General features: G+C 33.4%; 1 protein-coding gene and 1 long non-coding RNA gene across 2 annotated transcripts in view; one reads left to right on the forward strand and one right to left on the reverse strand.

Annotated features, from left to right (window-relative positions):
• Vav (Vav guanine nucleotide exchange factor) overlaps window positions 1–27,750 on the reverse strand; it is a 169,217-nt gene that overhangs the window by 39,615 nt on the left and 101,852 nt on the right. The window lies entirely within an intron of this gene.
• LOC142231600 (uncharacterized) lies at window positions 12,050–12,724 on the forward strand. The gene is made up of 3 exons (XR_012720840.1): window positions 12,050–12,206; window positions 12,301–12,542; window positions 12,610–12,724. It is a non-coding gene; the product is annotated as an uncharacterized LOC142231600 (long non-coding RNA).

The raw sequence follows: 27,750 nt of genomic DNA on the forward strand, positions 1-27,750 counted from the left end.
CTACATTTGTAACGGTTGATTTGGCAACTTTTAGCGATTTTGCCAGCTTTGCGTGCGAGTAGCTCGGATTTTCGCGATGCGCGAGCAAAATTTTGATACGCTGCTCTTCTTGCTTGGATGGCATTTTGACAACTGAAGAGTGAATTCCAAAATCAAAATAGGAGCAACATTCTACACACACACACCTTCAAAATGAGGGGTGTTCAGGTTTTTTAAATACGAAATTGAAAGAAATACGTCAAGTTTATATTGACCAAATTTTGACCGTATCACCCTTTATTTGTTCGCGAAAAAAATCAATATTTTATTATTACTGAAATTAAATTAGCTTTGAATTTTATTTTTATTTTTGAATTTTGTTACCTTTGCTCACTCCCGGTTGGAAAATGTCGTGAGTCGCGTGAATTTTCCGTGAATCGCGTGAATTGTGGTGCATATTGCGTGAGTTCTTAAAAGTAGTTCGTGCGTGAGTACAGGTTTTTATTTCGTGTATGGGCGTGAGCGTGCGTGAATAAACATTTTGTTTCGTGAATGTGCGTGAGGGTGAGTTAAATTTCACTCACGCTCACACCTCTACTTCAAACATTATTATCGATTCAAATAATGCATTTGACGTGTAAACATTTTCCTGTACTTTACAAAAAAAATCACCATAATGTCGAAGTACATTTTTGTCAGTAAACGTAAAATTTTTGAATTGCTGGCAATTTGCGCCAGTTACTCTCCTTAGTTTAATTTATTTTCCATAATACACAACAAAATATTCGTTGTAATTACAATATTTTCTTCGGTGGTCCCTATAAATTATAAATCATTACGGTTTAAGTCATTAAAAACTTCTTCTTATTCTTTCACTTGAATTATTTTCATAACCTTTTGCGCCAAAAGTAAAATAAATGGCCCAAAGAAGTTTTTTTTTTGTTTATTATTCGTAATTAAAAGGAATATCATAAAATGCTCAAATAACACAACTCATTACTGCTATGTAATTAAAACATTACTTGATTCGAGGAAAAACAAAATGGTAAGGAAGACCATTCTGCGAGCTTTTATCCTTTTCATGACAATAAAACCCAACAAGTTTGCAATACTTTGTAAAGATGTCACAATAAATTAAATGAGCTACAATAAAAGTCAGATGAAAATTAAGTGACAGTATTGTTGAATGTTTGGCAAATTTACTAATGTTCAGGTGATGACATTGATGAATTGCCTTTGGAGGATAAAAATGTGTATCATTTGAACCATACTACATTGAAAAAAAGTCCGTAGTTAAACCAAAGCTAAAAATATTTGCTTGTATTTAAATTACATTAATTTTTTTTTGTGAAAATTTCCACAGCCCAATGAAATGTTCCTTTTTTAAGTACGTACATATGTCTCAAGCATTTTATGAACGTATGTATAGAGTTCAATCGCCGTATTCATAAGATCAATATGAACTAAAGCAAAAGAAAATTTTCTTACGATTTTCAAATATAGTAAGAATGAACTACAGTGTACACGCAAAAAAAAAAAAAACGTTTGGAAAACGTGTACCGAAAACGTTGTTCTTTTGTTAGAGTTTTTTGAATTGCTTCGAAAAGTATACACTTTTATCACCAAAAAAATCGTTTGTTACAAAATTTTTATTTTTTCAATAAAAAAAGTTATTTTTGAACCAACAACACATTCCATTTCGTTCCATATCAAACACTGTTCTTTTCTGACTGTAGGTCTTTAATAAGACACATTTTACAGTTCATAGTAAAAATTTAATATAGTAGAATGTAATGTTGAACATTTTTTCGGAATCTTCCGACCATATCTGGAATATATGTAAAAAAAAAAAACTTTGGTCGAAGCAGGGATCGAACCCACGACCCTTGGCATGCAAGTCGGACGTAGCAACCACTGCTCCACGGTGCCAAACTAAATGTATTTTTCTGTTAAATAAACTTTGTTTAATCGGCTCGTGGGCGCCGCAAGCTATGCTATATAAATATAACTTATATGGGTAATTGTCTATTGATGACAATAACGGCTACATAGCTCAGTGGATAGTGTGTTGGCTTACAAATTGCATGGTCCGCGGTTCGATTCTCCGTCCAGGCGAAAGGTAAAAAAAATGTTTAAATTTATAAAATCGTCTAATTTCTTCTACAATGTTTGTATTACAGGAAAAGGTGTTAAGAACTAAAAAAACCTCGTGGATGTGAGAAAGATGTGAGGGAAAATGCAATTAGCAAGAAAACAATGTTTTTTTTTTGAGTTTGTCTTTATGAAATTGTTTTTACATCCTGGAAAAGAATAAACGTTTATCACCAAAAGTATATACTTTTCTTCCAAATACACTTCCTTTCAACGAAAAGCAAATGAGAAACGAACTTTGTTTGTCTAAAATTTCGTTTGGGAGGAAAGAATTATTTTTTTGCGTGTAGTTAAAATAGTCATGATTTGGCGCAAATGATTTGTTGTTTTAATTGAAGTTCGTTTTTTTTTTCTACGAGAGGGTGTAATTTCGTGAAATGCAGTTAAAAAGTACACCAGGGCATTAAATTTCCACTCGTATTATATTCGTGGAGTATAATTTAGTTCAATTTTCGCACGAGGTAGTTCATTGCTATAAAACAGTTTACTTTTTTTCTGTGCAGAGGGATGAAGAAAATGAAAATGGTAAAATTTGACCTTCCAAAGCTCGCATAATGTCGCTCTTTAATAATGGTGATTTTTGATTCATTATGTGGCTAATTTGAATTGACAATGTCTCTGTATTTTTAATTTTCCTTTATTTTTCTTTCGCAAAATATCAAATGTCAAAGAAATGAATTAATAATTGGGACACAATTCATTTAATTGAAACGTTGCTAAGGCAGCATTATCAAAGTGAGTGTTTCAAATACACTCAAAAAAAAGTTTGTCCGGTTCAAAGAATGTTGTCTTTCCACTAAGGATATATTTACAGGATCGCTGATATGTAATGCAACAAAGTAAAGCGCGAATGTAAATTTTGCTTAGCATTGAAGACGTATTTCTCTGATATAAATTCTATTCCATCTCCAAAAGTCCATAAACTTGTCATTGAAATCGTTTTGTTCTTATAGTTAAGTGTTTAGACTAAAAACTGGACATCTTCACATGAAAGAAAAATTTGTTTGACTAAGGTCAACTCGGCTTTAATAATTCTGAAAAAAAAATCTTCAAATTGAATGAAATTGTCTTTAAAATTGTTAACTTTTTGTATTGTGACTACAAAGCAACAAAGCGTTAAAAAATAGGAGATGTATTTTAACAGCTTATTTTAAAGACGTTTTTACTTGAATCTTACATAATTTCTACTTGGAGTCGAATTTAAATTGGGAAATTTAAGGTGTCGTTAACACTTTTTCAAAGGACTCTGATAAAGTACATGAAGAAAAAGAATCAGAACAAATTAATAAATTCTAATTTATCTCCTAGTATCTAGTACACAAAACTCAAATTTAAAAGAGCATTATGTCTTAAATGTACACTGAAAAACAAGTGAACGCTGTATTTTACTAAAGCCAATTTAACTCTTTTTTAATTCATGTAATTATTATGTTTTGAGACATTTTTCTTGACTTTAATTTATTGCATATGTTAGTTAAATGACCAAAAAAGTGGGAAAAATTATACACAAATTAAACAAAATAACTATATTCGTATCTCCCACACAAAAGTTCAGAATTTCTTAAAATTTGTAAAATAGTTCAGAATTTCTTAAAATTTGTAAATTTTACCAAATATGTGTCCATCATAAACTTTGTGCCAAAGACTTTTTTTTGCAATTTTGAACTCCAATTTGTTTTCCTTTACGCAACGAAATTTACTTTTACAAGTGATAAAAAAAAATAATTATAGTCAAATAACTTTTCTTGAATCTGTCGAAAGATATTTACTTATTTTTGTAAAATCGGCGTGACATCTGCGTTTGTAATACAGTTTAGTTAAAATTTTCTAAAATTACTCTAAATTATCCAACATAAATCAAAAGTTTTCATTCCTGGTGGGTTTTTGAGTGCGGCCGGTAAAGCCATCATACGCTACACAAAAGTGGCTCTGACGTTAACAGGTTGGCTGATAAGTCCCCGGTCTGACACATAGATGGCGTCGCTAGTATTAAATACATATTATTTTTATATAGTACCAACCTTCAAATGATTCGTGTCAAAATTTGACGTCTGTAAGCCAATTAGTTTGTGAGATAGAGCGTCTTTTGTGAAGCAACTTTTGTTATTGTGAAAAAAATGGAATAAAAGAAATTTCGTGTTTTGATAAAATACTGTTTTCTGAAGGGAAAAAATACGGTGGAAGCAAAAACTAGGCTTGATAATGAGTTTCCGGACTCTGCCCCAGGGAAATCAACAATAATTGATTGGTATGCAAAATTCAAGCGTGGTGAAGTGAGCACGGAGGACGGTGAACGCAGTGGACGCCCGAAAGAGGTGGTTACCGACGAGAACATCAAAATGAAGTTGATCGAGATAGCAGAGGCCTTAAAGATATCAAAGGAACGTGTTGGTCATATCATTCATCAATATTTGGATATGCGGAAGCTCTGTGCAAAATGGGTGCCGCCCGGGCTCACATTTGACCAAAAACAACAACGTGTTGATGATTCTGAGCGGTGTTTGCTGCTGTTAACTCGTAATACACCCGAGTTTTTCCGTCGATATGTGACAATGGATGAAACATGGCTCCATCACTACACTCCTGAGTCCAATCGACAGTCGGCTGAGTGGACAGCGACTGGCGAACCGTCTCCGAAGCCTGGAAAGACTCAAAAGTCCGCTGGCAAAGTAATGGCCTCTGTTTTTTGGGATGCGCGTAGAATAATTTTTATCGATTATCTTGAGAAGGGAAAAACCATCAACAGTGACTATTATATGGCGTTATTGGAGCGTTTGAAGGTCGAAATCGCGGCAAAACGGCCCCATATGAAGAAGAGAAAAGTGTTGTTCCACCAAGACAACGCACCGTGCCACAAGTCATTGAGAACGATGGCAAAAATTCATGAATTGGGCTTCGAATTGCTTCCCCACCCACCGTATTCTCCAGATCTGGCCCCCAGCCACTTTTTCTTGTTCTCAGACCTCAAAAGGATGCACGCCTGGAAAAAATTTGGCTGCAATGAAGAGGCGATCGCCGAAACTGAGGCCTATTTTGAGGCAAAACCGAAGGAGTACTACCAAAATGGTATCAAACTATTGGAAGGTTGTTATAATCGTTGCATGGCTCTTGAGGGGAACTATGTTGAATAATAAAAACGAATTTTGACAAAAAATGTGTTTTTCTTTGTTAGACCGGGGACTTATCAGCCAACCTGTTATTTGTCCCATTCTCGGCGAAGCGCAGTCTTGAGATGATCGACAATTTTTTTAGTGCCAATATTACTCTCCAAAATGTCCTAGTCAACGAATTGAGATCCGGATATGCGGTTTTCGTGCAAGTGAAGCAACTCCTTGGCACTTTTCGATTTTTTGTGCATCGGGAAAAAATTATACTCAAATGAAGCATAAAGATTTACTAAATTAGTACTTCTCACAAAATAGTTAATTATTTCTTTAAATTTGTAAATTTTACTATAAATGCGTCCATCCTGAACTTCGTATGGTACTAAAGACATTATTGCAATTTTGAACTCCAAGTTTTTCCTTCAAACTACAAAATGTTCCTTAAAAAGTGAAAAAAAATTAATTTTGTCTAATAAATTTTCTTGAATTTGTCTAAATTTTCAAAAATTAACCAAAATTGTTCTTTCTGGTGGGTTCACTGTTTTTGTCAGTGTATGTGTTGCATCCATTCTCGCGATATTCTTTAACGTTGTTTTTTGCCACTACGGTGTGGATTTCGATCAAATTTGGCCTTCATTTTTCGGATCTTTTCTGTTTTTTTTTCTCCACTTTTCGTTGTTACTGTTTTTTTTTTCAGCCATTATTTAAGTTACAAAAATTCATCGGATTTAAACACAATTTCATTAATATTTGGCAATGTTTAAGGACAAATTTGCCGTAGAACTAAAGAATTTTCTTTTTTTTTTTAAAGGTACCCATCTTTAAGCCGGATTTTCTAACACTAAAAACAAAACGGCATTTTTGAAAATGTTATTAACTTTTGGACAAGAAGAAAAACTTTGTATCAGAGAAATGCGTCTTATGTGCACCCATAGAAAAAAAATATGAACGGAGTGCGTGCTTCAAAACGATCCGTTCATGAAAATAAATCAAAACATATTTGGTGTCAAATGGAGAACAGACGGTGTTAATCTGACTAGAGGTGTGCGCGTGACACGAAATTGTCGTGGAACCCGTTATTCACGCGTGAATCACGTGAGTCGTGAACAAAATCTGAAACAACTTTCGTGAATGAGCGTGAATGAGACTGAAAAAAATGTGTCGTGCGTGAGAAATAAAATCCGTTCTGAATGTGCGTGAATAAAATTTCTGTAAAATTACGCTCACGAAAAAAAATCAAGATTTAATTCTTACTCGTATGTTAATTGAAATTAATTTAGCTGTCGAACTATATTCTATTCATGAATTTTGTTACCTTTGCTCATTCCCGGTTGGAAAATATCGTGAGTCTCGTGAAATAGTTGTGAGTCACGTGTATTGTCGTGAATCATGCGTGAGCGTGAGTCATTAAAACTAGTTAGTGTGTGAGAGTGCGTGAGTACTGGTTTTCATTTCGTGAATGTGCGCGAGTGGCTACCACATGTATCGGGCGTGATCATGCGTGAATAAACATTTTGCTTCGTGAATGTGAGTGAAATTTCACTCACGCGCACACCTCTAAATTTGACAACGATAAAATGACACCATGCGCTGTCAAAACAACAACCAGCGTAATAATAAAGCGAGACTCGAACCTGGATTGTCTGCTCCATAAGTGTTAATAGTCGTCTTAGCACAGTGCACCACCGAGGGAGTTGCCACAAGAACGCCTAAGACTTTTTATGGCCAAAGAAAAAGGAATGTCGTTCATGAAATCGTGAACGCCCGTGGACGAAACCGTGAACATTCCGTTTTGATTTTTCGTGAACGTTTCCGTTTCATGTTGTTACCGTCCGTTCACGATTTTTCTATAGTGTGCAAGTTTTTCTATTAGTGTACTAAGCCAAAGTCGCATTCGTATTTTAAGGACATTACATCTTTGGCCTCTTGACTATATTCGTTAAGTGTATCTTTCTTATTTAATGCGAAATAAGTAATGATCGACAAGGATAAAATTCTCTCATTCAATTTTATCTCCATAACCATGAAATAAGATTTCCATATTTTAGCCAAGTCCCAATAGTGAACTGCACAGTGTGAATATAGACATCGTTATTGAGGGATTCAAGGCTGCAAACAAGGACCGTGTCGGAAATGGCTTCGCGTTCGAATGAACTTTGTGCCTGGGGATCGATTTTTACAAGGTTGGAAGCAAATACAAGTCGCATAACGGCCTGTCAATATGATGAAAAATTGACAGACATTTCCTGGGTCATAGTGAAAAAATGGACTTATTGGAGGTAAAACAGTCACAAGGGCCAAACCATGGGCATTTTAGTGACCATTTAGGAGAAAATCATTAATTTTTATATAATAGAACTGACTGATATGACAACATTTTGTAATATGTGATCAAGAATATATATATATATATATATATATATATATATATATATATATATATATATATATATATATATATATATATATATATATATATATATATATATATATATATATATATATATATATATATATATATATATATATATATATATATATATATATATATATATATATATATATATATATATATATATATATATATATATATATATATATATATATATATATATATATATATATATATATATATATATATATATTCTTGATCACATATTACAAAATGTTGTCATATCAGTCAGTTCTATTATATAAAAATTAATGATTTTCTCCTAAATGGTCACTAAAATGCCCATGGTTTGGCCCTTGTGACTGTTTTACCTCCAATAAGTCCATTTTTTCACTATGACCCAGGAAATGTCTGTCAATTTTTCATCATATTGACAGGCCGTTATGCGACTTGTATTTGCTTCCAACCTTGTAAAAATCGATCCCCAGGCACAAAGTTCATTCGAACGCGAAGCCATTTCCGACACGGTCCTTGTTTGCAGCCTTGAATCCCTCAATAACGATGTCTATATTCACACTGTGCAGTTCACTATTGGGACTTGGCTAAAATATGGAAATCTTATTTCATGGTTATGGAGATAAAATTGAATGAGAGAATTTTATCCTTGTCGATCATTACTTATTTCGCATTAAATAAGAAAGATACACTTAACGAATATAGTCAAGAGGCCAAAGATGTAATGTCCTTAAAATACGAATGCGACTTTGGCTTAGTACACTAATAGAAAAACTTGCACACTATAGAAAAATCGTGAACGGACGGTAACAACATGAAACGGAAACGTTCACGAAAAATCAAAACGGAATGTTCACGGTTTCGTCCACGGGCGTTCACGATTTCATGAACGACATTCCTTTTTCTTTGGCCATAAAAAGTCTTAGGCGTTCTTGTGGCAACTCCCTCGGTGGTGCACTGTGCTAAGACGACTATTAACACTTATGGAGCAGACAATCCAGGTTCGAGTCTCGCTTTATTATTACGCTGGTTGTTGTTTTGACAGCGCATGGTGTCATTTTATCGTTGTCAAATTTAGAGGTGTGCGCGTGAGTGAAATTTCACTCACATTCACGAAGCAAAATGTTTATTCACGCATGATCACGCCCGATACATGTGGTAGCCACTCGCGCACATTCACGAAATGAAAACCAGTACTCACGCACTCTCACACACTAACTAGTTTTAATGACTCACGCTCACGCATGATTCACGACAATACACGTGACTCACAACTATTTCACGAGACTCACGATATTTTCCAACCGGGAATGAGCAAAGGTAACAAAATTCATGAATAGAATATAGTTCGACAGCTAAATTAATTTCAATTAACATACGAGTAAGAATTAAATCTTGATTTTTTTTTCGTGAGCGTAATTTTACAGAAATTTTATTCACGCACATTCAGAACGGATTTTATTTCTCACGCACGACACATTTTTTTCAGTCTCATTCACGCTCATTCACGAAAGTTGTTTCAGATTTTGTTCACGACTCACGTGATTCACGCGTGAATAACGGGTTCCACGACAATTTCGTGTCACGCGCACACCTCTAGTCAGATTAACACCGTCTGTTCTCCATTTGACACCAAATATGTTTTGATTTATTTTCATGAACGGATCGTTTTGAAGCACGCACTCCGTTCATATTTTTTTTCTATGGGTGCACATAAGACGCATTTCTCTGATACAAAGTTTTTCTTCTTGTCCAAAAGTTAATAACATTTTCAAAAATGCCGTTTTGTTTTTAGTGTTAGAAAATCCGGCTTAAAGATGGGTACCTTTAAAAAAAAAAAGAAAATTCTTTAGTTCTACGGCAAATTTGTCCTTAAACATTGCCAAATATTAATGAAATTGTGTTTAAATCCGATGAATTTTTGTAACTTAAATAATGGCTGAAAAAAAAAACAGTAACAACGAAAAGTGGAGAAAAAAAAACAGAAAAGATCCGAAAAATGAAGGCCAAATTTGATCGAAATCCACACCGTAGTGGCAAAAAACAACGTTAAAGAATATCGCGAGAATGGATGCAACACATACACTGACAAAAACAGTGAACCCACCAGAAAGAACAATTTTGGTTAATTTTTGAAAATTTAGACAAATTCAAGAAAATTTATTAGACAAAATTAATTTTTTTTCACTTTTTAAGGAACATTTTGTAGTTTGAAGGAAAAACTTGGAGTTCAAAATTGCAATAATGTCTTTAGTACCATACGAAGTTCAGGATGGACGCATTTATAGTAAAATTTACAAATTTAAAGAAATAATTAACTATTTTGTGAGAAGTACTAATTTAGTAAATCTTTATGCTTCATTTGAGTATAATTTTTTCCCGATGCACAAAAAATCGAAAAGTGCCAAGGAGTTGCTTCACTTGCACGAAAACCGCATATCCGGATCTCAATTCGTTGACTAGGACATTTTGGAGAGTAATATTGGCACTAAAAAAATTGTCGATCATCTCAAGACTGCGCTTCGCCGAGAATGGGACAAATAACAGGTTGGCTGATAAGTCCCCGGTCTAACAAAGAAAAACACATTTTTTGTCAAAATTCGTTTTTATTATTCAACATAGTTCCCCTCAAGAGCCATGCAACGATTATAACAACCTTCCAATAGTTTGATACCATTTTGGTAGTACTCCTTCGGTTTTGCCTCAAAATAGGCCTCAGTTATATATATATATATATATATACTTTATATAGCCGGATGTCGATATTTTGATGTGTTACAAACGTAGTGAGAAACTTATTATAACCCCATTACGATTTTATGGTGGTGGGTATACAAATATTGGAGTGATAGCAACATTCTTATATTGGGGAAATTTTAAATAAAATTCATTTTGGAGCTAAATTTTCAATCATATTTTTAATTGGAAATATATTATCATTTAATTTCAATGTTAATTGGGATAATTATTATGTTGTTGTTTCTTTTTAATTACTTCCTTAACATTCTTTTTCTTAGTTTCATTGAAAAGTTAACCCTTTCACTACCGAAATAAACCTAATGATAAAAACTTTTATTTTTCTTCTGTTTTTGCTTGTACTAACAGCATGTAGAACAAAAATTGTCATTTTGAAAACCTACCTCAATTACTTCAAGAGCTATATGAGCTTGTTCTGAAAACTTGATTCTTGAATTGTGACCAAATGACCTTACGAAAATAAGCGCTATTTGGCCTATAATATCTTTCAAAGTGTGAGAAAAAAGAACCCGTAAAAGTATCATCTATAGTTTTTGTATAAATGTCCATTTACTAGAAACATGCAGTACAAAAATTGTCTCAAATTTTCGTATTTTTCGTTTATTGTTAAAGAAGTTTATAAAAATGCATTTTAGACCTCAACAATATGGACAATATTTATAGGTTATTTAGATTAAAGCCTCTACTTTAAAATAGCATCGAGAAATAAACCGAAACTGAGTGGGAAAATAGAATTTGGTGTCTTTTTCGAATGTCCTTCTACACACAAAAAATTATCACCAAAATTTTTTCAATTAAACACTTAACTGAATTTGAAAACGGATTCAATTAATATGTTAATTGATTCAATTAATTATTTAATCAAATTCGAATAAAAACCAATTAAAAAAATTATTGATATTTGTTACGTTTCCAATTAAAATATTAATTGATTCAATCAATTTGTTAATCAATTCGGAAATAATTTTGAATTACAAACGTGATTGAAAATTTTCCCGTTTCCAATTACACATGTGATTGATCCAATCACCTTTGTGATTGAAATTGAATAATTTTGAGCAATGGAAAGAGCGAAAAGAGAACAAGAGAATGGGTATTTATTCAGCAATGTATGATGGAGAGATCAGTCTGTGGAAGTAACTCGTAACGAACGGTTGGGTTTTTGTTTTTCGCGTAAATTGAAAAACATGATTGGCGACATTCTGTCTGCTGCATTCAAAATGTGTGCATAAATATTTTGAACGCAACAACAAATCATAGCAAAGGGTTGAAATAAATAAAGTGTGCAACAACAAACGGCCACGTGGTAAAGGTTTGAAAAAAATATATGAGAAAATGCATTTGAAATTACCTTTGTTTGTGTTTTGTGGTATTGTAAAAATGGAAAACAATCTACGTTTATTGGTAAGAAATTGTGAAATGTGAATACCGTTTTCCATTGAAGCCAGTTTACATTAAACGGACTAAAATAATATATTTTTTTATTCATTTCATTTAGTGACCAATTTTATTTCGTGAAATTTACCAATCAATCCAATCAAATCCCTCATTTTATCAATTATAATATATAAGAATATGTTTGCAATAAAAAAGTGGGTACCGTCTTGATCTTTTGAAATTATAAATTTTTTTCACTCTTAGTTTTCTTAAAACCAAGAGCGGTATGGGTTTGTTGGAAGATTCACCTTGAAGTTGCGAAGTGGCGTTGGCATTAAATTGCATTTTTGTTTTACCTGCCTTTTTCAGTTTGAACCCAAATAGAGAGCAGTATATCTGATATATAAACTAATGAGCTGAATTATGTAATGGTAAAAAAGTTCTTTCTTTTGGATTTAAAAAAATGAAAAATATCCGAAAATAATAAAAATATGTATTTTCCATTTATATTTTTGCTATTTCCAGAATTTGCAAAGTATCATCAATATAATACCAAATATTACATTGCTTTCCCATTATTTTTGTCTTTGAGTGGTTCAAATTTTAATAGACGATTTCAATGTGTGGAAATTTTGGAAAGGAATTGTTACTAAAATTAAATTACCGAGCTCCTTAATACACCTTTTTATGCTAAAAGACTACCACTGCAAAAGAAGATTATAAATCTGCAACCTGGAACTAAGAATTGAACTTGATATTCTATGCAGGTAATGTTTAACAAAATTAACTTTTAATTGAACAAAATTAAATTCGAATTATTTTGTTTACTTTCAGAAAAACTAAGGCTGCTGATTTATTGGAAATCTAGGCGCATCTACATATTAGAAGGAATATGCTAACATGGTTATTATTATAAGGAAGATAGTGATTTATATAATTTATTTTTTCACCCTATAGTTGTTATTGATAGTAATTGTATTTGTAAGTTATGTTAGAACAAAACACAAATGACAAGAACCAAATTTATTTGTCTATTGCATAATTAAAAAAATAATAAAATATTAAATATGTTTTATGAGAAACACACATTTTCTTTTATTTCAAATAAAACTAAATACGATTTTGCGGTCGCAATATATAAATTTGTTGATCGAAATTTATAGCCAATTTCAATTAATTATTTAATTGAATGAATAAAATATGAATAAAATAAAATAGTTGATTGATTTTTGTCGCGAAATTAATTAAAATTTTAATTGATTCAATTAAAACTGTGATTGAATTTTATGTTAAAAATCAATCACGTTTTTAATTGATTCAATCACACAATTAATTGATTCCGTGACAAAAGTCAATTAAATTTTTAATTAAAAATCGTGTTGGTTTTCAATCAAAATGGGTGATTGATACTATCATTTTCGTGATTGAAGACATTTCAATTAAAAAAATGATTGAATCCGCGATTTTCGTGATTGAAATCAAAAAATTTTTTTTTGTGTGTAAGTGGACATCGCTAGTGAAAGGGTTAATTGTATCGCATAATTATATATTGACTACTATTTCAGCTTGTTTTAATTGGAAATATTTTGGTGATATTTTTCTGTGTTATTATTATCCTACACAGAAAAAAATATCACCAAAATATTTCCAATTAAAAAGTTAATTGAAGTTGAATTTTTTTTCAATTAATAAATTAATTGATACAATTAACTTTTTAATCATGATAGAAACATTAAGTTAATTAAGTCAATGATTGAAATTTTTAAAATGTTTAATTAAAAAATTAATTGATACAATTAACTTTTTAATCAAATTCGGAAGACTAATTCAGTTAAAAAAAGTGCTGATTTTTTTTTTACTTTTTTAATTAAAAATGTATTTCAAACAATCATTTGTTAATCCAAATAAAAACTCTAAGCCAATCTAACTAAGTAATTAAAAATATTTACCTTTTTTAATTAATAAATTAATTGCGTTTTGCAATCAACATCAATTAAAATTTTAATTGAATCAAATAAAAAATTAATTGAATTTTGCTTAAAAAATCAATTAATTTTTTAATCAAGAATTTTTTCTATGCCCAATTAAAACTGTGATTTATACTATCATTTTCGTGATTGAAGACATTTGAATTAAAAAATTAATTGGATCAATTAATTTGGTGATTGAATCAGAGAAAAAAATTTTTGTGTGTATCCATGTAAAGGGTGATTTGTTAAGAGCTTGATAACTTTTTTTTAAAAAAAAACGCATAAAATTTGCAAAATCTCATCGGTTCTTTATTTGAAACGTTAGATTGGTCCATGACATTTACTTTTTGAAGATAATTTCATTTAAATGTTGACCGCGGCTGCGTCTTAGGTGGTCCATTCGGAAAGTCCAATTTTGGGCAACTTTTTCGAGCATTTCGGCCGGAATAGCCCGAATTTCTTCGGAAATGTTGTCTTCCAAAGCTGGAATAGTTGCTGGCTTATTTCTGTAGACTTTAGACTTGACGTAGCCCCACAAAAAATAGTCTAAAGGCGTCAAATCGCATGATCTTGGTGGCCAACTTACCGGTCCATTTCTTGAGATGAATTGTTCTCCGAAGTTTTCCCTCAAAATGGCCATAGAATCGCGAGCTGTGTGGCATGTAGCGCCATCTTGTTGAAACCACATGTCAACCAAGTTCAGTTCTTCCATTTTTGGCAACAAAAAGTTTGTTAGCATCGAACGATAGCGATCGCCATTCACCGTAACGTTGCGTCCAACAGCATCTTTGAAAAAATACGGTCCAATGATTCCACCAGCGTACAAACCACACCAAACAGTGCATTTTTCGGGATGCATGGGCAGTTCTTGAACGGCTTCTGGTTGCTCTTCACTCCAAATGCGGCAATTTTGCTTATTTACGTAGCCATTCAACCAGAAATGAGCCTCATCGCTGAACAAAATTTGTCGATAAAAAAGCGGATTTTCTGCCAACTTTTCTAGGGCCCATTCACTGAAAATTCGACGTTGTGGCAGATCGTTCGGCTTCAGTTCTTGCACGAGCTGTATTTTATACGGTTTTACACCAAGATCTTTGCGTAAAATCTTCCATGTGGTCGAATAACACAAACCCAATTGCTGCGAACGGCGACGAATCGACATTTCACGGTCTTCAGCAACACTCTCAGAAACAGACGCAATATTCTCTTCTGTACGCACTGTACGCATTCGTGTGGTTGGTTTAATGTCCAATAAAGTAAACTGAGTGCGAAACTTGGTCACAATCGCATTAATTGTTTGCTCACTTGGTCGATTATGTAGACCATAAATCGGACGTAAAGCGCGAAACACATTTCGAACCGAACACTGATTTTGGTAATAAAATTCAATGATTTGCAAGCGTTGCTCGTTAGTAAGTCTATTCATGATGAAATGTCAAAGCATACTGAGCATCTTTCTCTTTGACACCATGTCTGAAATCCCACGTGATCTGTCAAATACTAATGCATGAAAATCCTAACCTCAAAAGAATCACCCTTTACAATGATAACAATCATCATATTATTGGAAAAGGTTATAATTAACTTCTCCATATCGATTTAATAATTTATGTTGTAACATTTCGTAGGCTAAATTACATTCGCTTTCAGCAGAAATTTATTATTATCTCACTTGTTTGGCATATTAAACGGAGGAATTTTCATATGCATTTCTATAGCCCATAAGAGAGGTGTGATTAAAACACAGACATTTAATCTTATTTTGTCACAATGATATTAAAAATTAATTCAACAACAATCCTTTTATTGTCGTGTCAAAATAAATGGTACAGGATTAAATATATTAAATGACAAGTGCATTGGTAGATGATAATCACATGAAAACAAAGCCCCTACACTGAAAAAAACTTCGCCCAGTTCCAAAGACTTTGTCTCCACACTAATGAGTATAGTATTAATTCCAAGCGGAGAATTGGAGTAAGGAGTATTCTCCGCTTGGATACATCTTCTATGCTAAGCACAATTTGCATTCGTAGTTTAAGCAAATGAAATCTATGGTCTCACGACGATATATTTTTTAGTGAATAATAATTTCGAATATATATACTGCAATGAAATTGCATAACTGGTTACAAATTAGTTTTCATCATTTATACACTGAAAAAAATATTGACCTTATATGAAAGATTATGAAATCTACAACACAATAATAGGTTAGGATAGGTATAGTGACAGCTCGATATTTCAGATTGGTGCCCACTTCTTATATTCGAGTCCGAACGGCGTTCCACATTAAATCAATGAAATTTTAATGAAAAAAAGTTTTTAATCTCTGCATAAAATTTTTTCATTAAATTTAGCACACGAATCTTGGAAATTTGCGTATGTCCGTTAAAATCATACGTCTTTGAAGTAAGCGAAATTTCCTTAAGAAACACACTTTTAGAGAACTCGTCTTCAAATTATCTGATATATTGAATCTTTAGATTTACTTTTCAGATATAGGCTAGGACTGTTGAGGATTTTGCATTTTTGGTTTGTTTCGTTTGTTTTTTTTTTATTATTTTTAAGTATTTGTTATAATTTAGATTTTTAAATTGATATTTATTTGTACACCCTCAAAAAAAATCGCTTCTTTAACATATGTTCCAAACATATTTTGCAGGAAGCACATATATTATTGGATACTGCCGAAACATTAATATGTTTGTTTTATGTGAACATATTATATGTTTTGAAGCATTTTGAGCCAAAAATATTATATGCTTGGAAGAATTTTTCCCAAACACGATTGTGCTCATTCCCTAACATACTCGTAATTTTCACTTCCACGAAATTTTTTAGTTATTGGCACCTTTTTCTGTAATACAAATAATGTTGAAGAAATTATTCACTTTTATAATTTTTTTAAATTTTACCTTTCGCCTGCACGGAGAATCGAACCGAGGACCATACAGTTTGTAAGCCAACACACTATCCACTGGGCTACGTAGCTGTTATAGTCACCTGTAGATAATTATCGTTTTAAGTTACATTTATATAGCATAGTTTGCAGCGCCCACGAGCCCATGCAAACATAACATTATTTAACAGAAACATACATTTGTTTGCCACGTGGAGCAGTGGTTAGCATGTCTGCCTTGCATACAAAGGGTCGTGGGTTCAATCCCTGCTCCGACCGAACATTTTTTTGTTTTTTTTTTTTTTTTTAATTTACACATTTATATTTATACTATATTAAAATTTAAATGAAACTTCGAAATGTGTGTTATTAAAGATTTATAGTCAGTAACAGTGCTTGATATAAACGAAATTGACTGATTTTTGGATAAAATATTATTTTTTATTGCAAAAATATCAATTTTTAATAAAAAACTGTTTTTGTACAAAACTATAAAATTTGGAAGGAATTCAAAAACTAACAAAAGAACGTGGAGTCGAGTATAAACATACATACATAATTTTATAATATAAACATAAATTTATTTAGGAGTGAACAGTTTTTTGCTTGCATTTAACACCATCGCTCTAAAATTCCTTTTAATTTTCTTTAATAATTCATTTTAAAGAAAATAAACTTTTTAAATTGTTTTAGCTGTAAAACTCGAACTTAATGCCCGCTTTTATATTTGATGGTGTCCGTCAACTCCTCGTGGACTACTTTTTAATAAAGAGGAACTAAAGTTTGTATTTTTACATTTTACTGTGTAATTTTTCACTATTTCCTCCTTATTTCATTTTACTGTCCCAACTCTAAAAAGAGTATAGTGCCCTTTCGTTATTTTTATGAAGACCCCTGATTTATTTTAACGAAAAATTGTGCCCATAATGCCAAAATGATAAACAAAACACATGTTCACACATGCATAAAATGCTGCTCTCAAGGCGAAAACATTGCAGTTTGTTTTTCAAATGTCTATTCTCTTGGTTCCGAATGTCTATTCTCTTTATTCAAATTAAATAATATTTAGACTTAAGCATATCAAAATTTTTAGCCTTATCATAAAACAGTTTTCCGAAACAACATACAAGCGGTTTCACAGAAATTGTTCTTTTTTCATTCTCTCGCTTTGTTATGTTGATATCTTTCGTCAACCCTCCCGGTTTCCATCTCTATTTCTTTCTCTATACTCTCTTTTTGTCGCTCTCTGAATAAAATATCACAACATATATATGTTTACTCGAAATTTGTTCATTTATATATGTTTACATTCACACATATTATTTTTATGAAACATTCATGCCCCAAACATAATATATTCTAACATATTAACATAGATGTCCCAAACATTTAGTGTTAGTTTAGGAACATTACATGTTCGCACTTAAATATATTGTGGTTTAAAATCGTGCCCGAAACACATTTTGTTTATATCGGAACATATGAAAAACATATTTTTCTAACAGTGTACGTGAATAGCCATGTTAATGTTCCGGAATTTGACGACGTTAATCGAAACGACATAAACCGAATTAAAACTTGCTCATACACTCCTGCGTCCATTTAATTATGTACGTATGTGCACGCTCACAAAAAATCGCTTCTGTAACATATACTCCCAAACATATTTTGCTTCAAGCATATACATTTTTGGGTATTGCCCAAACATTTATATGTTTGATCTCTTCCAATATATAATATGTTTGAAAGCATATTGGTCTAAACAATATATGTTTGGGTAGTCTAATTTCCAAACATTTTGTATTTTTGCATCCAAATTCAATAATGTTGTCTTCCAAAAAACAATATGTTATTATGTGACCATATAATATGTTTGGAAGCATTTTGCACCCAAAAATATTATATGCTTAAAAAAAATTCTCCCAAACAATATTGTGCTCAAAATTTTATTTATTTATTTATATATTTATAATCATAATGAATTATGAAAATAAACAGGTAATATAGGTGCTGACAACATAGGTTTTCGACCAGAATGCTCAAAATTTTGTTTCTGCCCAATTGTATATTCCCCGACTCTTTCTCACTTCCACGAGATTTTTTAGTTCTTAGCACCTTTTTCTGTAATACAAACATTGTAGAAGAAATTATTCAATTTTGATTTTTTTTTATTTTAATTTTACCTTTTGCCGGACGGGGATTCGAACAGCGGACCACACAGTTTGTAAGGATCAAAGAAGTAGCTAATCAATTGCCCAAGGAAAACTAAAATGTTAATTTTGTAATAACAAGCAACAACCACCAACTTAATTCAATATCGCTCCCTGTTAAATAGCGCTCCAAGCTACTAAACACATATATGTTTATAGGCTATTTCTAAATTAATATATGTTTGCATCCAAGCATATTATATTTACAAACATTTTATGTCCCAAACATAATATGTTCTAACATATTAACATATATGTCCCAAACATGTTATGCTAGTTTATGAACATTATATGCTTGCACTCAAAAATATTGTGTTTAAAAATTTATGTTCCAAACATATAATGTTTATAGCCAAACATATGAAAAACAGTCTTTTTCATCCGTGTGCGTGTACATATGTTAATAAAAAACTTCAAAAATAAAGGTAATTCAGTTTTTTATTCATAACAAGTATATAAGGCCGTAAGTTCGGCCAGGCCGAAGCTTATGTACCCTCCACCATAGATTGCGTAGAAACTTCTACTGAAGACTGTCATCCACAATCGAATTATTTGGGCTGCGGTAACACTTGCCGATGGCGAGGTATCTTAAAACTTCCTAACACCGTAATTTATACCACATAGTCCACACGTGGTATATATTAAACTAAAAAAGGCCGATTAAATACGTATATAATTAAGTATAAAGTTCCTATAGAAATAAAATTTGGAAAAAATTTTCTATAGAAATAAAATTTGGAAAAAAATTTACTATAGAAATAAAATTTTGACAAAATTTTCTATAGAAATAAAATTTTGACAAAATTTTCTATAGAAATAAAATGTTGACAATGTTTCTATAAAAAAAAAATTTGGTAGATTATTTTTGCCTCGAGTGGCAACCGTGATTATCAACCGATATGGACCAATTTTTGTGTGATTGAGGATCGGCTATATATAACTATAGACCGATATGGACCAATTTTGGCATGGTTATTAGCGGCCTTATACTAACACCACGTTGCAAATTTCAACCGGATCGGATGAATTTTGCTCCTCCAAGAAGCTCCGGAGATGGGGGGCTATATATAATTATGGACCGATATGGACCAATTCTTACATGGTTGTTAGAGACCATATACTAACACCACGTACCAAATTTCAACCAAAAATGGCTCCATTACTACACTCCTGAGTCCAATCGACAGTCGGCTGAGTGGACAGCGACCGGTGAACCGTCACCGAAGCGTGGAAAGACCCAAAGGTTAGGTTAGGTTAGGTTAAAGTGGCAGCCCGATTAAATTTCAGGCTCACTTAGACTATTCAGTCCATTGTGATACCACATTTAACTAAAAGTACCTATTACATATGGGCACTTCTAGTCTTAACCACTGAACCTTCTCTATTATTTACTTTTGTGGAACCAACCAGATTGCTCCAAAAACATTAACAAACTGCTTAAGTTAACGTTTTCCAGGTCAGCCAGTAATCTAAAGCTATATGCTCCTAAAATTCGCTTACGCCTTACACAAAAAGCAGGACACTCACACAAGAGGTGTTTAATTGATTCCTTTTCCTCCACGTCATGACAGCTTATACAATAGTCATTATACTTCGCACCTATAGTTTTTGCAAATTCGCCTATCAGGCACCGACCCGTTATAGCAGATATTAGGAGTGCTATCTGACGCCTTGAGAACACTAGCATATCTAGTGTGCGGTTTAAGTTTAAATGGGGCCATATTTGCTTGGTGTCGTTACAACCCTTGCAATTTTCCCATCGAATATTGGCCATCATAACAGCCTTCTCACGCAGTAAGAGCTTGCAGGTGGCCAGAGGCATACCAACAGATTCTAGTTCCCCTGGAATATGTAAGGTAGTTCCTAGCCTTGCTAACACATCTGCTTCACAGTTCCCCGGTATGTTCCTATGACCAGGCACCCATATTAGGTGAATATTGTACTGCTCAGCCATCTCGTTGAGAGATTTGCGGCAGTCTATGGCCGTTTTTGAGTTAAGGAACACAGAGTCCAAGGATTTTATTGCAGGTTGACTGTCTGAGTATATATTAATGCCAATATTTGTTGGAACATTACTTCTCAGCCAATTCACCACCTCTCTTATTGCCAATATTTCAGCCTGAAAAACACTACAGTGATTAGGTAATCTTTAAACCCAAAAGTCCGCTGGCAAAGTAATGGCCTCTGTTTTTTGGGATGCGCATGGAATAATTTTTATTGATTATCTTGAGAAGGGAAAAACCATCAACAGTGACTATTATATGGCGTTATTGGAGCGTTTGAAGGTCGAAATCGCGGCAAAACGGCCCCATATGAAGAAGAAAAAAGTGTTATTCCACCACACAGAAAAAATATCACCAAAATATTTCCAATTAAAAAGTTAATTGAAATTGAAATTTTTTTTAATTATTAAATTAATTGATACAATTAACTTTTTAATCATGATAGAAACATTAAGTTAATTAAGTCAATGATTGAAAATTTTAAAATTTTTAATTAGAAAATTTATTGATACAATTAACTTTTTAATCAAATTCGGACGACTAATTCAGTAAAAAACAAGTAAAGAAAGTCTAAAGTCGGGCGGGGCCGACTATATTATACCCTGCACCACTTTGTAGATCTACATTTCGATACCATATCACATCCGTCAAAATGTGTTGGGTGCTATATATAAATGTTTGTCCCAAATACATACATTTAATTATCACTCGATCTGGAAGAATATGATAGACTTCTACAAACTCTTTAGACTCAAAATTTAAGTCGGCTAATGGTGGAACACAATGTTAGTAAAAAAATATGGGAAACATTTAAATCTGAAGCAATTTTAATGAAACTTCGCAAAAGTTTATTTATGATTTATCGCTCGATATATATGTATTAGAAGTTTAGGAAAATTAGAGTCATTTTTACAACTTTTTGACTAAGCAGTGGCGATTTTACAAGGAAAATGTTGGTATTTTGACCATTTTTGTCGAAATCAGAAAAACATATATATGGGAGCTATATCTAAATCTGAACAGATTTCAACCAAATTTGGCACGCATAGCAACAATGCTAATTCTACTCCCTGTGCAAAATTTCAACTAAATCGGAGCAAAAAATTGGCCTCTGTGGTCATATGAGTGTAAATCGACCGAAAGCTATATATTGCAGCTATATCTAAATCTGAACCGATTTCAACCAAATTTGCCACGCATAGCTACAATGCTAATTCTACTCCCTGTGCAAAATTTCAACTAAATCGGAGCAAAAAATTGGCCTCTGTGGTCATTTGAGTGTAAATCGGGCGAAAGCTATATATGGGAGCTATATCTAAATCTGAACCGATTTCAACCAAATTTGGCACGCATAGCAACAATGCCAATTCTACTCCCTGTGCAAAATTTCAACTAAATGGGAGTTAAAAATTGGCCTCTGTGGTCATATGAGTGTAAATCGGGCGAAAGCTATATATGGGAGATATATCCAAATCTGAACCGATTTCAACCAAATTTGGCACGCATAGTTACAATGCTAATTCTACTCCCTGTGCAAAATTTCAACTAAATCGGAGTTAAAAATTGGCCTCTGTGGGCAAATGAGTGTAAATCGGGCGAAAGCTATATATGGGAGCTATATCTAAATCTGAACCGATTTGGCTGATATTTTGCAAGTATTTCGAGACCCATAAAATATTCGAATGTACGGAATTTGAGGAAGATCGGTTGATATACACGCCAATTATGACCAGATCGGTGAAAAATATATATGGCAGCTATATCTAAATCTGAACCGATTTTTTCCAAAATCAATAGGGATCGTCTTTGAGCCGAAACAGGACCCTATACCAAATTTTAGGACAATAGGGCTAAAACTGCGAGCTGTACTTTGCACACAAAAATACATCAACAGACAGACAGACAGACAGACAGACGGACAGACGGACAGACGGACGTCGCTAAATCGACTCAGAATTTAATTCTAAGCCGATCCGTATACTAAAAGGTTGGTCTATGATTACTCCTTCTTGGCGTTACATACAAATGCACAAACTTATTATACCCTGTACCACAGTAGTGGTGAAGGGTATATAAACTGAAAATACTTCAATATGACGTATTCATGTCTTAGGATACTAAAAATGGGATCCTTTAAGTATTTTTGACATTTACTACGTCTTTTACGTTTTATACAGGTATATGACGTTTTCGACGTTTACAACTTTTTGCCAGTAAAAAAATCCAAAAAATTGCTACTCCAACCATCTCTGGCACTGACTGGCTACTGGTTCTTCTTACTTCTTCTAAATGTTTTATTCTCTGTCATATACTCGTATATTTTTTACTGGGTGTGTGGTTGTTATCTCAATATTTATGTTTAACTGCACACAAGGACTTTTGTTTTGCCCGCATACTCGTAAAGCTCATAAAACACTTCATGCTATTTTATCCTTGTCATATTTCATATAGTTTGGTAAAAACCACACTGCCATGGAAAATGGTTTCATTTTGGCAAAATAAATGCATCTGGGGAATACATTTTATTCACAAACTAACGTTCCACGCTCACTTACTACATGAAATGCATTATCCTGCATAAAGGTCACCTCCTATATGACAATGAAGTTTCAGGGTTACATGCGTGCTCCTCCTCCTCTTTAAATTCTAACGAGAGTTTTTCGTTCGTTTCATTCAATTTTTTCACCAAAAAAAGGGACCGAAACAAATGGGGGTGAGAGGGACCAAAAAAACGGAACATGTAGGTAGAACGACCAAATGATTTAGCAAGTTCCAATATCAAGCAGATAGTGTTTTTCAAAGCAAACAAATTAAATTTTGAAATATTGATTAAAATAAACTACAGATTTATCGGTTGGCATAAGCACTGAGATTGCCTACAACAATGGCACCATTTTGTAGCATACATGACGCATTCTTGATACAAAGACTTTCTACTTGACCAAACGCTTATAAACTTTGAATTGCTTCGTTTGTGCGAAAGTGGCCAGTTACCGATAATAAGTCATTCTAAATTAAGCAGTTTGAGAACAAAGGTTAGGTTAGGTGGTAGCCCGATGTATCAGGCCCACTTAGACTATTCAGTCCATTGTGATACCACATTGGTGAACTTCTCTCTTATCACTGAGTGCTGCCCGATTCCATGTTAAGCTCAATGACAAAGGATCTCCTTAATATAGCCGAGTCCGAACGGCGTTCCAAATTGCACTGAAACCACTTAGAGAAGCTTTGAAACCCTCAGAAATGTCACCAGCATTACTGAGGTGGGATAATCCACCGCTGAAAAACTTTTTGGTGTTCGGTCGAAGCAGGAATCGAACTCACGACCTTGTGTATGCAAGGCGGGCATGCTAACCATTGCACCAGGGTGGCTTGAGAACAAACAAAATTATCGGGATTACAGGCCAAAGAGGTCAGCTGAAAATGTACACTTTCTATTGGCCACCAGAACTGAAGCACCAACAACGGTAGTGGTGGGTGTGGGCTTGTATTCATCGACCTTGGGATCAAAATAAATGCCGAATTGCATTGCGAAAATCGAAGCCCTGGGCAGAACAATATCTCGGACGCAGTCTCTGGACATTCCAACAGGACTCAGCACTATCGCTATATCCAACAGGACTCAGCACTATCCGACTATAACATACACCCAGAGAAGGAATATGATCACCTCAAACCTGTTTCGAGAGCAAAATGTTATTTTTGAACGGTGAACATTGAACATTTTTGTCGCAAAAATGTTGTTTTATAAGCAAACATACACATGGTTTACGAAATCAGATACATAATGTTCGAGAAAATAACATGGTTGCGACAAACATATTACATATTCGACGTCCAAAAATAACATTTTGCGCTTAAAACATGTTTGAGGTGATCATATTCCTTCTCTGGATGTACCTTAAACCACCGCTACTGAAATAAAAAAACAAGTATATACAGCAGTAAGTTCGGCCGGGCCGAATCTTAAATACCCACCACCATGAACCAAATATTAGGGTTTCCTTTGAAATTTCAGGAGGGCTTGAGGACTTGAGGACACTTCCCGAAGATAAATTTAAAGATTTCACCTATGAAGACTATATCAGATTCTGGATTTATAAGAACCATTTTTGTTTGAGTTTTAGAGGAATCATTAACATCTCTTGTAAGTGTGCTAGAAAATTATAAAATAACGTCTTGATTTGAAATCTTAAATCTGTAGAAGTAAAATCTGGAAATTTTACATTGAGTTTCAAGCAATTTTCATGATCAGTGCGCCTTCTACACCCTCAAGAAGTTAAGTCGGTCTATATGGAGGCATTACCAAATGGACCGATAAAAACTTAATCCGATACACGTTTTTGTGAGCCTAAAATACCAGAATATTTACAATTTCAGGCATATCAGATAAAAACTACGGTTTCTAGAAACCCAAGGAGTTAAATCGGGAGATCGTTCTTATGGGGGCTATACTAAAATATGGACCGATACTCACCATTTTCGGCACACCTCTTTGTGACCCGAAAATACCTCTAGATTTCCAATTTCAGGCAAATAGGATAAAAACTTCGGATTCTAGAAGCCCAAGAAGTAAAATTGGGAAATCGATCTATATGGGGGCTATACCAAAATATGGACCGATACTCACCATTTTCGGCACACCTCTTTATGGTCCTAAAATACCTCTAGATTTCCAATTTCAGACAAATTGGATAAAAACTACGGTTTCTTTAAGCCCAAGACCCCAAATCGGGAGATCGGTCTATATGGGGGCTATACCAAAATATGGACCGATACTCACAATTTTTGGCACACGTATTTGTGGTCCTACAATACCTCTATATTTCCAATTTCAGGTAAATTTAATAAAAACTGCGATTTCTATAAGCCCAAGAAGTAAAATCGGGAGATCGGTCTATATGGGGGCTATACCAAAATATGGACCGATACTCACAATTTTTGGCACACATATTTGTGGTCCTACAATACCTCTAGATTTCCAATTTCAGATAAATTGAATAAAAACTGCGTTTTCTATAAGCCCAAGAAGTAAAATCGGGAGATCGGTCTATATGGGGGCTATACCAAAATATGGACCGATACTCACAATTTTTGGCACACGTATTTGTGGTCCTACAATACCTCTAGATTTCCAATTTCAGGTAAATTGAATAAAAACTGCGGTTTCTATAAGCCCAAGAAGTAAAATCGGGAGATCGGTCTATATGGGGGCTATACCAAAACGTGGACCGATACTCACCATTTTTGGCACACCTCTTTATGGTCATAAAATACCTCCAGATTTCAAATTTCAGGCAAATTGGATAAAAACTACGATTTCTATAAGCCCAAGACCCCAAATCGGGAGGTCGGTTTATATGGGGACTATATCAAAACCTGGACCGATATAGCCCATCTTCGAACTTGACCTGCCTGCAGACAAAAGACGAGCTTGTGCAAAATTTCAGCACGATTGCTTCATTATTGAAGACTCTAGCGTGATTACAACAGACAGACAGACAGACAGACAGACAGACGGACATCGTTATATCGTCTTAGAATTTCTCCCTGATCAAGAATATATATACTTTATATAGTCGGAAATCGATATTTCGATGTGTTACAAACGGAATGACAAACTTATTATACCCCCGTCACCATTCTATGGTGGTGGGTATAACAAGCATTTTTGGGTTATCATGGATGTAGGTTTGGGAGATAAACCGCATTTCCATATTTAAGACCATTACGGCGTACATGTTTATGGGAGTTTTATCATAATCTGAACAGAAATGTCTGATATTAGGAGCTATAGTTGATTTTGCCCCAACAGAGTTAGTATGCCACTAATATTGATGGCGTTATTAAATGACCACTATGTGGTTTAGGGTATAAAAAGAGGAAATCGCTCAATTAGTGTGGGTACACGCACAGAAAAAACATTTTTACATAGTTGCCGCATCCATTTGGATATATGTTGGCAATAAGCATTTAAATGGTTCTCAAATACCGCAAACATGTTCTATTATTTAAATGATAGAATTTGAGACCATTACATGGTCGGGAAAATCATGTACCTGACTATCCAATATTTTTTGCTTTTTTGCAGGGAAAAAAGTATTTTTATGGGTTACGTATAGACATGTCTAGAACCATTACATGGCCATAAAGACCATTTACATTTTTTTCGTGACCATTTAATTTTTTAACTTTTTTGCAGCGAAAAGAATTTTATAAAAGCATTGAGTAGGTACACACGATTTTCATTTTGCGCGTCAGTCGTGTGTTGATTGTTTCTTGGAATGGAAGGAGAATACGGAATTATTGTGTTTTGTGTTAATTTATTTATTCAGAAATGGCACGTGGTTTTATATGAATACAAAAAAGGGAAGCGTATAGACATGTCTAGAACCATTACATGGCCATAAAGACCATTCACATTTTTTTCGTGACCATTTAATTTTTTAACTTTTTTGCAGCGAAAAGAATTTTATAAAAGCATTGAGTAGGTACACACGATTTTCATTTTGCGCGTCAGTCGTGTGTTGATTGTTTCTTGGAATGGAAGGAGAATACGGAATTATTGTGTTTTGTGTTAATTTATTTATTCAGAAATGGCACGTGGTTTTATGTGAATACAAAAAAGGGAAGTGTAATTGAAACAAATGTACCTGGTTTTTGGTCTGCATTTTGACATATGGTATAATTTATTTTTATTTGCAGTTGCATGATGTCTGCGTTTGTACATTTGATGGGCACGATGTAAATATGGAAAAATTACTGATTGTTGAAATTGAAATAAAATAGAGTGTGTAAAAATATATGATGGTTGCTTGAACGGCATTATAAATACAAATAAACAATGAACTAGTTTATAAATAAATAAATAAAGTTAATTTTGTGTTTTC

The sequence above is a fragment of the Haematobia irritans genome, chromosome 3, assembly GCF_050003625.1.
Source record: "Haematobia irritans isolate KBUSLIRL chromosome 3, ASM5000362v1, whole genome shotgun sequence".
Lineage (NCBI taxonomy): Eukaryota > Metazoa > Arthropoda > Insecta > Diptera > Muscidae > Haematobia > Haematobia irritans.